The sequence below is a fragment of the Streptopelia decaocto genome (genome assembly GCF_964273445.1).
Source record: "Streptopelia decaocto genome assembly, chromosome: 5".
NCBI classification, from domain to species: Eukaryota; Metazoa; Chordata; class Aves; order Columbiformes; family Columbidae; genus Streptopelia; species Streptopelia decaocto.
In genome coordinates, this window is record NC_138659.1 from 38,162,025 (window position 1) to 38,175,020 (window position 12,996).

The 12,996-nt window shown below is 40.3% G+C and overlaps 1 long non-coding RNA gene across 1 annotated transcript; it reads left to right on the plus strand.

Moving 5' to 3' along the window:
* The first annotated feature begins 94 nt into the window (after positions 1 to 94).
* On the plus strand, positions 95 to 12,529 carry LOC309440543. The gene is made up of 3 exons (XR_014184217.1): positions 95 to 483; positions 1,263 to 1,340; positions 12,106 to 12,529. It is a non-coding gene; the product is annotated as an uncharacterized lncRNA (long non-coding RNA).
* The last annotated feature ends 467 nt before the right edge of the window (positions 12,530 to 12,996 follow it).

Below are 12,996 nucleotides of genomic sequence, written 5' to 3' on the forward strand. Positions count from 1 at the left end.
CGGGTCCCAGCGCGCAGGCGCGGGGCGGTGCCGGGGCAGCGGTTGGGCGCGCGCCCGGGCTGCCGCGTGCGGAGGGGCTGGCGGGTGGGGGAAGGGGCCCGGCGCCATCTTGGCGGAGGCGGCGGGTCAGCTGGCGCAGCCATCTTGCAGCGGGGCGTCAGCCTTGGTGCTTCACCGGCGCGCTGCTCGACCTCCTGCGCCGCCCCACAAGGGACTCGTAGCTGGCGAGAGTCAGGGCGGTTGTCAGACGCTTCTCACGTTACCTCACGGATGCCTCACTGCTGTAGGAAACCGCCAGCCCTCAGCCGGAAGCAAAGCCACGCGTGAACCCCTGAAGTCCTGACGGGTGTTTTATAGGCACAAGCGTTCAGGCTGGGAGGGTAGGAGGATCATCTGAGGTGAAGGGAGAACAGACTCACCAGAGGCACTCATCAAAGCACTTAAGATGCTTTGAAACAGAAATTACAGTCAGGAGCCGTTGGAGTAAGTAGTTCAGTAGTCCACAGGCAATAGTAATGTCTCTTCCCTTTTCTGGTAATGTTACAAAGACCCTTCCATCCATTAAATAGATTTGTTTGATTTGAGGTGTGATACGCACATGGGATATGTCCTAAGCAGTTGAGAGTGAAGTCAACAAGACATACTTGGTAAATGAAAATGGGACTTAGAAGTGTTTTGTTTGTTATAAAAAACAATGACAGTGATGGAACAAAACCTTGAGAGGCAACAACATTATGTAAAGGCAGGTCTGCCTTAGCCTTTTAAAATATATTGCAAATTACACAAGGATTTAGATGTTTAACACTGATGAGCGTAGTTCTTAATTTTAAAGCCTACACTTTTTAAACCTTACATCTCTTCCTGGCATAACTCCACCCAACTCAGTTGACTAAAGCAGAATCTACTCTGCAACCTGGAAATAAGATTAGAGGCTAAAAAGGTAACAGAGCTCTCTCCCATGCTATAAAAGGACAATAGCAAAATTGTGTTAAAGGAGAAAATAAGCATCAGAGAATGTCAGAATTTTATAAAGTAGCTGTGCAGTCTTTTGGCTCAGGGCCTTTTTTATCAGAGGATGCATAATTCTTAGTGATGCTCTTAAAGAAAACCTGGGAAGCTCATAAGAAACCACAAGTGTGATTTCCCATGCCTCAAGTAGAGCATCATTTTGTGTACTTTCTCCCTCCCACATACATATTGCTACCATTAGCTGGCAGATTTTGCTGCTGCCATTTACAATACACTCCTTTTGAATTCTTTAGGTATCTGTATTCTCTATTCAAGATAATCCATGCTGTTGGGAAGAAGAACAGTAGTAATGGAAATCACAGTGAAAAAATGTGAGCACTTCTGTTGCTTAAAATAACTCTAGGCACCATAAGTATCTTTTAAATACACTGGACAATTTAATGCAAAATTGATGAAGTGGCAAAAGTCTGAAAGATATGACGTTTCTACAAGTTACCTTAAAATAATCGGTCAAGTTGATAAAAAGATACAAATTAGAAGGCAAAAAACATAACGCATATCCTGCTTCCAGCCTTCGTAGTGGTTACAGGAGTTAACAAGCCAGGGATACTGTGAAGAGAAATTATATTATTTGGAGCTTTAATCGAAGAACATCATATGTCTTTTGATACAATCAGTACATTTAACAAAGAGGAACAGAAAAGGGCAAAGAAAATAACTTTGATATCAGGAAATGCTACATAGTAGTAAAGTCTCATAGTGCAGATAATAGTTTGGATCTCTGGCCTTTAGTACTCATTTGCCTACCTGTGCTCAGGACAGGCATGAGGTTGTTCTGTGCCACCTTCCACAGTGGTGTCGATGATTTTTTTTCTGGAATGAAAACACATATATCCCTTCTGAACAGAGGCGCATTTGATACGTGGTGAAATACTGTTCTTTAAAAAGGTTTAAAACCAACAATTTTCTATGTTGTGTTTTTAAGGATCTGTGACTAAAAGAGCTCTCAGAAACAACATGTCTTTATATAAAATTTAACATAATCATAGAAAAAAATACATGTTTCACTACCACAACTGCATGCGGCATTACTGATTCAGCACTGTAGAAGCAACAGCTAATACTCTAAGAAGTATAAAAACTGAAGTAGCAAGTATTCTGGTCTTGATACGGGGTGTAGGTGGAGTGTGGATTGAGAAGTGGGTGTCACAGGTCTCTGATGAGCACATTGGGTGTTCAAAAAGCTGGTGGATGGCTAGCTTTGAGACAGAGGAGTTTCTCCATGAACTAAAGGATTATGAAATTGTACTGTTTCTGCATATGGTGTAAATTTTGGACCTGCACTGATGTTGGTATGTATCAACACTTGCCACATTTATTTGTGGTTTGGTGTAGTATCTCACCTTCAGCCAAGAAAGAAAAAAAGACCCCTGTAATTAATTTCAGGGGTTACAAACACACTTGCCCTTAGAGAAGCTGACTAATTACTCCAACTTCAGATCCCAGATATATTGAAGAAACAGAAAAGCAATCACATTTGTCATTAAATAAATCTTGGCTGTCTTCAAAGTGCCCCTAAGGTGTCTCATAACAGTGAGTGTATCATAAACTTACCACAAAACAAAAGTGTGTGCTGCAGCCTAAAAGGATTGACAGGGTATCAGATGTGAATAATATTTGTCATTCCCTTTAGAAATGCCTTTAAGTTCTACCCTACAGCCTTGGAAAAGTAGGTATCCTATTTCTGAAATAAAGTGAAACAAGAAACTCATACAATGCTTACCCTTCTTTTGAAAATGAGAACACGGGTAAGGTTGATTGTAGGGAAACAATAAGAACTGTGTGCTTCAGAGGCAAGTTCCCTGTTACCTACCCTAGCACAGTTTGCTTCACTATTACTCTTTATAAATAACTATACATTATTGACATTATACATAGAGTTTGACACCATGCATTATGGCTGAGCATCTGTTATTGTTGAGGGTTTAGATTGTGGGGTGACAATAAAACCCTGGCAGATGTATTGTTAACCTCCTCCCTCATTCCCCCTTTTTGCCCCTCCTTCTTCCCCTTCCCACTAAGGACAGGGGAACAGGAGGAAAAGAAGAACAGAGAGAAGAGAGCTGGAAAAATTAAAAATGTTTTACTAGTGCTACTAATAACAATAGAGAAAATAACACAAAATATACAAAACCAATCTTGAAAGTCTCAGCAACTGCAGAGCCGGCACCTGGAGTCCTGGATTAGACTCTGCAGCCAACCGGAGCTGGATTCAGTCTCTCACTAGGCCTCAGTTCGCAGGGACAACTAGCAAGGTCCTCTCCTAATGTTGGCCATAAGCCAAAGGGAAAAAAGGAAAAAGGGACGAGATCCTCATGATCTCCCACTTTTATATGAAGTATTAATGTGAATGGAATGTTATACATAGTCGGTCAGTTTCTTGGTCACCTGTTTTCTCATTGCCCCTCTCACAAGATGTCAATCCCTGCTTATCAATAACTTTGCATTCCATTGCTATGTTTACCAAAACATGTATCTGGTTCTCCAGGAAAACGCAGCTAATATGAAGGCTTTAGCTGACAGGCAAAATTCACTAAAAGAAAAACTTTTTTTTTTTTAACAAAACCAGGACAGTTATATAGTGTCCTTTATACAAAAATAAGCACTTTGATCAAACATTTGTCATGGTCTAGCAGCAACAGAGGTACTATGATCTTTCCTGCATCAGGCAGAGCAGAACTAGTTTGAGATATCTTAGGTGCATGCTGTGAAAGCAAAATGTAGAAGAGGCTTATTTTTGGTTGAATAAAACCAGAAACAGATTTAACAGTATTCATACTATGTATTTAGGGAATTAATTGAAGGACAAATTATAATCTTCTAATGAACACAGTTTTGACAATCTGTGCAATTGAGAATACACAGAAATGAGTGTTTCATACTAAACATGAAGCTACTGGACAGAAAACTAATAATGATCAGTAACTGTTCATATTGTATCTGTCCAGCTAAACCTAAGACCTTTGCCGCTTACAGGGAGGTGGTTATTTCACTCAATTTTGATGATGAAAGATTCTTGCATTATGGGTTTTTTTCATATTCTTGTTGGAAACATCTTTCTATGCATCCTGATCAATTCCTGAGTTAGCTTTCAGATCTATACATGTTATTGTTGGAACCTACTAACTGTAGCTCTGTATGGGAATGTAGTGGAAGATTTGGCGAGTAGGTTAGTTAAATGTAAATATGCTCAAGTGACTTGCACCTGTCTGTAGAAAAAGCACACGCATCACACTAATTGTTTTACTGACCTTGTGTGCTTGATGAGTAGAACCTCTGTGTTAGATAACATAGACCTGTGAGAAAGTCTAGACACCTTATCACTACATCTGAGATTCCTGTTTTGTTGTGAGAAAGAGTGGGAGGCTGCGCCTGCCTGAAGCCTTGAAATACAGGTGAGCTCAGCAGGCCCAGTGATCTTCCAGCAGGGCTGAACTGACCAGCACCTGTGTGCCCGCTTGTGTCACCTCTGCCTGGGAGCTTAGGTGCGGCTTCGGAGATCCCCCAGAAAAGAACTAAAATAAAACTTGCTCTTTGCAATGCATTCGTGGCCTCTGGCTCTTCTTGCAACATGCCTGCCTACGTGTACACAAGCTCTTGATGTATTTTCTTATGTATTTTCTTCAGGAGGTCAGAAAAGATTGTTCAGAGATTTAAACATATTTTTACCATTCTAGATATCCAGGAACACCTGATTATGACAACGGTTCAGTTAATGGCTTTTTTGATGCATAAGTTGTAGGAGCCAAGTGCACTATATAACCTTACGAGAAAATGGTAGTTTTTTCTTGCATAAAATTTCTGTTGTGGTATTTACGTCAGACCCCTCAAGAACATGGGAAGAACATGACAGAGTTAAATCAACCTCATTAGCTTTAGCAGATTGCAAATAACGTTTGTTTGTTTTAAAAGTCCCAGGGTGAGGAAGAAAAGGCTTTCGTGGTCTACTATATTGGGGCAAAATTAAATATGTTTGACAAAGTTTGAATTAGTATAAATGATCTAGCATAAATAAAACTAATTTTAATTATTTTGAAGCTAATACACACCAGGAGCACAGGGAAAAATTTTCATCTTTGTATAAGAAATACATTTTTTTTACAGTGGAGAACTGGAAGAAGCTCCACAAAGATGTTGTAGAGTTCCCATCACTGGAGGTTGGCCAGATGCAACTGAACAGGGTGCTAGATGATCTCTTCTCAACTCCCTTTTCCACAGAAAGTTGGACCTGATGATCTTTTGGAGGTCCCTTCCAACCTGGGGTGTTCTGTGATCTATGAACAGCACATACAATATATTTAACTCGTTAAGTTCACCGTCTAAGGGAGTTGGTAGTGATTCAGTAAAATGAGTTAAGATCATGCTTTAAGGGAGCTCAGAGAAGAGAATCTTATCTCTTGGTGAAAGTTGTTAGCATTTATTGATGTGAGAAAGGTACTTGAAGATACTAGTCTGAAAAACATCCCATTTCTAGAATTTTTATGTAAAGCCTTTTGCTGAATGGGTTGTTTGTAGATTTTAATCAGAACATTTACCATCCTGGGTTAAAAAATTGTGGTGTTACAGTAGAGAGAAAGGTGACTGAAGTCTTTATATCCCCTAAATACTGAATTTCTGTCACATCTCTAGTCCATTGTGTGTTTGTGAGACTGGACGCACTTGTAACTATTTCCTTAAATTAAATATGTATTTGACAAGAGGTTGATCCACCCTAAATTCACGTTTGACCCTATGTCCCAGAGGGCTGAATCCTAGAATAGTTCGCAGAGCATCACTCAGCTGTCTGCATTGTTATTACATGCAGAGGTTTTGGTCTTGATATAGCACATTTTACCACCTTTCATATTCCTGCCACTTACATCTCTAAGTCAAGAAGAAGGGTGTCTGCGTTTTGCTGTAGCTGGTACAGGTGACATACAGCATTTAATCCCACTGTGATCTCAGTAAGTGGTACAATGTTTATTTACACTGAATTTAGAAGGTAAATTGAATGAATGTCTTTCCCAGGCATAGAAAAAAATCTACTTATTAAGGCTGGTAGGTGTTCATAGCTGTAATTTAGCCTTAGTTGAATATCTGGCACTACTGGTGCTGAAAGATGGTAGTGCAGGGGTCTCCTTTCACTGAGGAACCCCAGTGAAGTCCACTGGAACTACCAAGAATTAACTTTCAGATAAGTTTTAAAGGTCTCTAGAAGTATGCAGAATGATTTAAAAGGTAGAATGAACTTTTCAATACTCCACGGCTGCACTGTGTATAATATAGTTCACACAAGTAGTATCCCAAGTAGATTTCACAAAATTGTCCCTGTGATGAGTAAGGGGGATATGACAAGGGATATATAACAAAGCTGACTTAGTTTCAAAGAGCTGACGCAGAACAGAAGCAACTCCCATCCTAATGTAGCCATGTCCAAAGTTGATTTCTGAACAACAACAACAAAAATATTTAGAAAAACAGTAGCATTTTTAGAAAAGGATTTGAAATCAGGTAGAAAATATGTAGAAAAATGAGTCTGTTAATAGGACAGCACTGCCCACAGTGACAGTGGGACTGGGGAGGGCTCTTTAGCTGGAAGTGATGAAGGTCTTACGGAACGGCTCTGGTGCAAGCAGTGGTAGTGGCGGTACAGAAGAGGTGCGTGCTATTGAATGTAGCCTTGCTTTTACCTGAACTGTAGTTGGTGGCTGCAGTTATGGCATAAAGCCTTCCAGAGCCTCTGTGATTATATTTACAAAAAAAAAAAAAAAAAAGCTGAAGCAAGAGACAGAAATTTATCAGCTAAGAAGTTCAGAACACAGACTAGATTCAAGAAAGAGACATATTTCTGTAAAAATAAGAAACTCTTAACATGTTTCTGCTAATAACTTCAGGGATATTCTGAGGTAAATACAAGAGTGAACTGATTGTCAGTAGTGCCAAGATGAAATGTAACCTAAACGCCATCTTGGTGCCCTGGTAATGAGGTGACTCACTTCTAGTGAGGTAACTACTCAAAACATTCCTATTTCAGTTCTGAACTCAGATCCAGACACCAGCCTGCAGAGTCTGTATTGTTTACAGCTCTTCTTCTGCCAAGCCCAAGAAAGCGTGGCTTTCAGTCACTTGAGCTTGTGCACTGTAATTTCATATAAGCAACTAAACATTTTTTCCTAACTAAGTATAAAATATTTTTTTTTCTTCCAAATACTTCCACTTGACACTCCAAAATTCAAAAAAACCCCATTCTTATGACAGAAAAAATGTATTCAAAAGACCCTTTTGTGCGAGAGCGAAAAATCATGGACTCCACAGAATTCAATACGGATTCAGGCGAAGCCATTTATAACAGAAACAAGCCTCCTTGTATATGCAGTTATTTCCTGATCACACATCCACACTCCAAGCATGCATTAGCTGATTGGATATTGTCTATGTTCACAAGCTGTCCATGCGCCCGAGTCTCCCTGCTAATAGGTCTGTTGATTTACGTCTCGTTGAGACCCTGTTATTGTAGAACTGCCTCACTCTCACAGCAGGTCCTGTTTTCAGCTTTCCGAGGTGGCCCTGAAATTCCTTTGGGCCTGGCTGGTTCAGTAACAAATCTCCATCTAATAAAAACCCATTCACACATTAACTTAAAGAAAATCCCTCAAATCTCCCACACTTTTGAAAATAATTTTGGATGGTCATAATTAATACGAAATTTCAGAGAAATATTTCTTGCAAAAGAAGGAAATCTCTTTTTGGAAAATGTAACTATCTTCTAAGGGTAAAGTAATTGCTGAACTAAAAATCGGACATTTTATTTCAAATGTTATGACTTTTGGTTTTGCTTAACCATTTAACATCTGACTTTAGTCAGACGCACTTACGTGAGTCTAATATTTCTTTGGGGAGTACAGAGTAGCTCTTACCTAATGTTGGTTGAAGGAGAAAATATTGTTATGAATGTCAGTTTAATGTGAGGCTTCCTCTCTAAGGAGAGCTGTAATGTTTGGATCATTCCTCATGATTCATGGAAAAGAACTGTGATTTATGTTGACCAAGGAGCACAGCAATAGCTGCCCTGCATAACGGCATAGGTTTAAGGATTCCTTTCTTCTTAACCAAGCTGACTTGTGCCTTAGGAAAGTCCTCAGTACCTTTAGGAAGGTCTTGTTTTTCTAGATGGATCAGATTTGATTGTGTATACATGGCATGATTTCTCATCTGTCTCCTTATAACCTTGGGGTAACCAAGCCACGTGAAAGACTGAGTTAATGCACTTGTATAGACAGACAACGAAGAAGAGAGATCAGAAGATAATTCCTCAATGCCTTTAAAATCTTAGCTCCATTGCTTGAAAGGGAGAGCTGAAAAGCTATTTCCCTTCCATTTCTGCCTGCAATGCTTAGCCTCTTCCCACAGCAGAGCACAACCCTCTGATCTGAAGGATGGGTACAGCCAGGTGCAGAGATTCAGAGACTGAATGTGCTGTGGACTGCAAGAGCAGGGAGCTTCTTGAGAACTTGTGTGTGCAGTAGCCGCAAGCAATACCTCGTTCAGTGTGAGAGGGCAAAGGGGAAAGAGTAAAACTCTAATATTTGCTTAGATGCAATAGAAACTACACAGAAAGGGAGTACTTGCCTGTACTCTTTGGGGTGATCCAGAGCCTCTGGCACCTGAAAGTGTTGCTGGTGAGCCCTCAGCAGTAAAGCATTCTTCTTTTTTTTTGACTAGGTAGCTAGTCAGATCTCACAAGAGCTTCAGCCTAAGGAGGGCTGCTCAGCAGTGGCATACCTGAGCCTCTCACAGCTTCTTTCCCTCATAGAACAGGATAATTTGCAACAGCCTGGCAAATCTCACCCTTAAAATTTGTAGCAGCTGTAATGCAGATGAATCCTTAAAAAGCTTTCAGCTGTTGTGGGAGTGAGTGGGGGTTTGTAGCAAAAGTGTTTGCTTGATGAAGCAAAGGGTTAGTACTTCATTTGCCTGAGGGATTCCTCAAGTGGACTCAGTCATCACCAGGCAAAACCAAGTTTATGTGTAAACCAAGTGATCACAAGAAACTGAGCTGTTGACTTTTTGTGCCACAGGAGGCAAAAGTTTTACTGTTCTGAGCTGAAAATTAAGGCCAAGTCATGATGCCTCTAGCAGCAATTCAGGCCTACTTCAGGATCGAACAGCAAAGTGTTACCCAGCTATGTTATGAATGAATGGAGATATACACATGATACAGTAGGAATTTTAAGTAATTTTTTATCTTGTGCAGAAAGACATTGACATTTTCAAGAATTTAACTGCTAAGAGTTTTGTATAACTCGTGTATATCATAAAAGCAAGAGTATCCACAAGTGAGCAGGCTGGACCGGGAGTTAAGAGGCCTGTCTTAGGAACTGTGCTCCATCCAGTGGTTATTGAAATAGCTGGGCTTAAATTTCCACATTTTAAATATTTTTCCAGTGTCTTAGATTGAAAACACAGATGGGTATTGGTGATAATTGTTTTAGATTATCTAGGACATTCTTGAACCAAAACACTACTAATCGAAGCACTGTCTTGTGCTTAAATTACATTTTAATATGATGCTTGTTCTGATGTAGAAGATCCACAGAAAGTGCTATATTTCAATGAATACCCCTTTTGAAGGTGTAAACATTATATAATAATATATGACAACAGTAATCAGCATTAACCTTATCCAACATAGTTGAACCCTGCTGTTCTATGATCTTTATCAGGTATTGGAGTACTGCAGAAATGTGAAACGGTAGCACTAAAAAGGTTTATCTTGCAGTTTAAACTTCTGTTAGCAAGTAATACCATCCTAATAGGTATTTTAATTTAAAGCTATAACATCTTAAGAATTTAAAAGCAATCAACTGTACTCCATTAATATTCTATTACCTGTATAATTTATGCAAGGAACCTAAAACATGAGAAGGTACTGAAGCAAGCTGTAGGTGTTGAGCTCTACAAGATAAACTCATGTTTGGCAACCTTTCAGGGGTGCCAGGGCAGGTAAGCTCGGTTTGGTTTTGTTCCCACAAGCTCCAGGTAAGGCTGTGTGTTAAAATCGCTGTATCTAACATGTTCCATAATGTGTGAAGAAACATAGCACTGACTGGGAATCCACCAGGCAGTGGGGGTGCTGGGGGAAGCAATATGCAATTGGCTAGCAGTTCCTCAAAGGGAGCTTGAAAATGTTGTTTCTCATCAAGGTTTCTCCATTGATAATGATGTTCTTGGCTCTGCTCCCAAGTCTTCAAAGGCCATTTATAATCCAGGTGCTTTCTTAAGACACCTCAGCTATAGTTTACAGGCTTTAACATCCAACTGTAGAATGCACAGCTCTGTTGAAGGATTTAATAGTACGGTTTAGAGGAGGCCTGGGGCAAGTTGGGAGATGCTGCTGTAAAAACCCATGAATTATTATCTTCTAAAAGAGCAGCAAATTACACAGGAGGCAGAGATCTTCCTATTGTATTACTGCGTTCAGCTCCCAGGAACTAGATGCCCGGTATCATATAAGGGAGTTTATGACTAGGGAATTACTGAAGCCTGAGGATAGCAGCATTTTTCTGCCCTCTAGGACATTCCAGTTATCTGGAAGATTATTGTAACAGCAGGTTTTGCTACTGCACTTACTGCCAAAGGAAGAGAAGAAAATATGAACAATCACAGTTGTATTCATCCTTCAGCTCTAAACAACAGGAATTCTGTCTAGTATTGTTCTGCACTAAAATGTCATGTAGCAAAGAAGACTAGTGCTGAGGGCTGTTTTGTCCTTAGAAAATACAATGTACCCTCTGATTTGAAGCAAATAAAACCTGGACTGTTTCCATTAGGTGGGATGTAAAAGCCACAGTGACTCCTGTAACCTTGCTCTGCCAGACAGGGCTGCTAGAAGAAAAGATGCTCTGTGCAGCTGTGCTCACAAACCATTTTGTCCTCTTTAGTCAGACGATGAAATGGTTCTTTTCTGGCTGCTTCTCTTGCCGAATGGCCCTGCCTGGGACAGGTTAGTCCTGCATGAAGCAAAGGCCAAGTGACAGCAGGGACCAGAGAGCTCCATGATGTATGCCCATCCCTTTCCAATGCTGAAACCAACTTGGGTGAACCTACTGTAGTCCCGTAGGGCTGGCTGTTCTATAGTCCTTCCGCATTTGAAGCAAATTGGAAAGGTGAAAAAGCTTGATAAGTGGGTGTCCTGATTTTGTTAAAAAAACAAGTTTCTCTTTTAGTGAATTTGCCTGTCAGCTAAAGCTTCATACTAGCTGCATTTTCCTGGAGAACCAGATACATGTTTTGGTAAACATAGCAATGGAATGTGAAGTTATTGATAAGCACAGATGGACATCTCGCCAGAGGGGCGACGAGAAACAGGTGACCAAGAAACTGACCAACTGTGTATAACATTCCATTCACATGAATACTTCATATAAAAGTGGGAGATCACGAGGATCTCATCCCTTTTTGCCCTTCTTTTCCCTTTTGCTTATGGCCGACATTAGGAGAGGACCTTGCTAGTCGTCCCTGCAAACTGAGGCCTAGTGAGAGACTGAATCCAGCTCCGGTTGGCTGCAGAGTCCAGTCCAGGACTTCGGGTGTCAGCTCTGCAGTTGCTGAGACTTTCAAGATTGGTTTTGTATATTTTGTATTATTTTCTCTATTCTTATTAGTAGCATTAGTAAAACATTTTTAATTTTTCCAACTCTCTTCCCTCTGTCCTTCTTATCCTCCTGATCCTCTGTCCTTAGTGGGAAGGGGGGAGAGGGAGGGGCAAAAGGAGGAAGTGGGGGGTAGAGGAGGTTAACAATACATCTGCCAGGGTTTTATTGTCACCCCGCAATCTAAACCCTCGACAGAGGGTGACTCATGAGTTGAGCCAAAATTTTTTTAAAAAATCATCATTTTGAAGTGTCATTCTACAGAACAACAAATCATTTCTCAATCGGATTGTGATGTATGACAAAAAGGGGATTTTATATGACAACTGGCAACGACCAGCTCAGTGGTTGAACTGAGAACATCCAAAGCACTTCCCAAAGCCAAAAAAAAACCCCACATCACGGTACTGTTTGATGGTCTGTTGCCACTTCTGATCCACTCCAGCTTTCTGAACCCCAATTCCACCTGAGAAGGATGCTCAGCAAATCAATGAGATGCGCCAAAACCTGCAGCGCCTGTAGCCAGCATCAGTCACCAGAAAAGGCCCAGTTCTTCTCCACGACAACGCCTGACTGCACATGGCACAACCAACGCATCAGAAGTGGAATGAATCAGGCTACAAAGTTTTGTCTCCATATCCAACTGACCTCTCACCAGCCGCCTGCCACTTCTTCAAGCATCTCAATAATGTTCTGCAGGGAGAACGCTTTTGCAACCAGCAGGATGCAGAAAATGCTTTCCAAGGGTTCATCAAATCTCAAAGCATGGATTTTTTACGCTACAGGAATCAAACTTATTTCTCACTGGCAAAACTGTGTTGATTGTAATGGTTCCTATTTCGATTAATAAAGATGTGTTTGAACCTGGTTGTAATGATTTAAAATTCATGCTCCAAAACAGGAATTACTTTTGCACCAACCTAGTAATTCATAGATCTATTTCTACATGTAACAGTGGCTGTTGGTTAGAAGAGCAAAGTTTCTGCAGAGAAAACAGCTCATAAACTGAAAATACATTTATTAGCCATTCGTTTTATATTCCTCCCTTAAAAAGATGTTTTACCAACTTTTGTTTTACTGACTATTGGGTAAATGGTATAAACATATAGAATCTAAGGACTAGTTATTAGAGTAACTCTTGGCTATTGCCAAAACATCTTTGATGAGGTTCTTGGCACCCTCAGGTATGTTGCAAGACTAGACTATTTCTAGCTTTAGAATCAGTAATTTTAGAATTCCATGTCTAGAATTTCAAGCATGTAATAATTTTAAACAGGGCATATATGTAGCATTATATGATGTATTTTGGAGCAGGGCATTAACTTCACTGTAATTT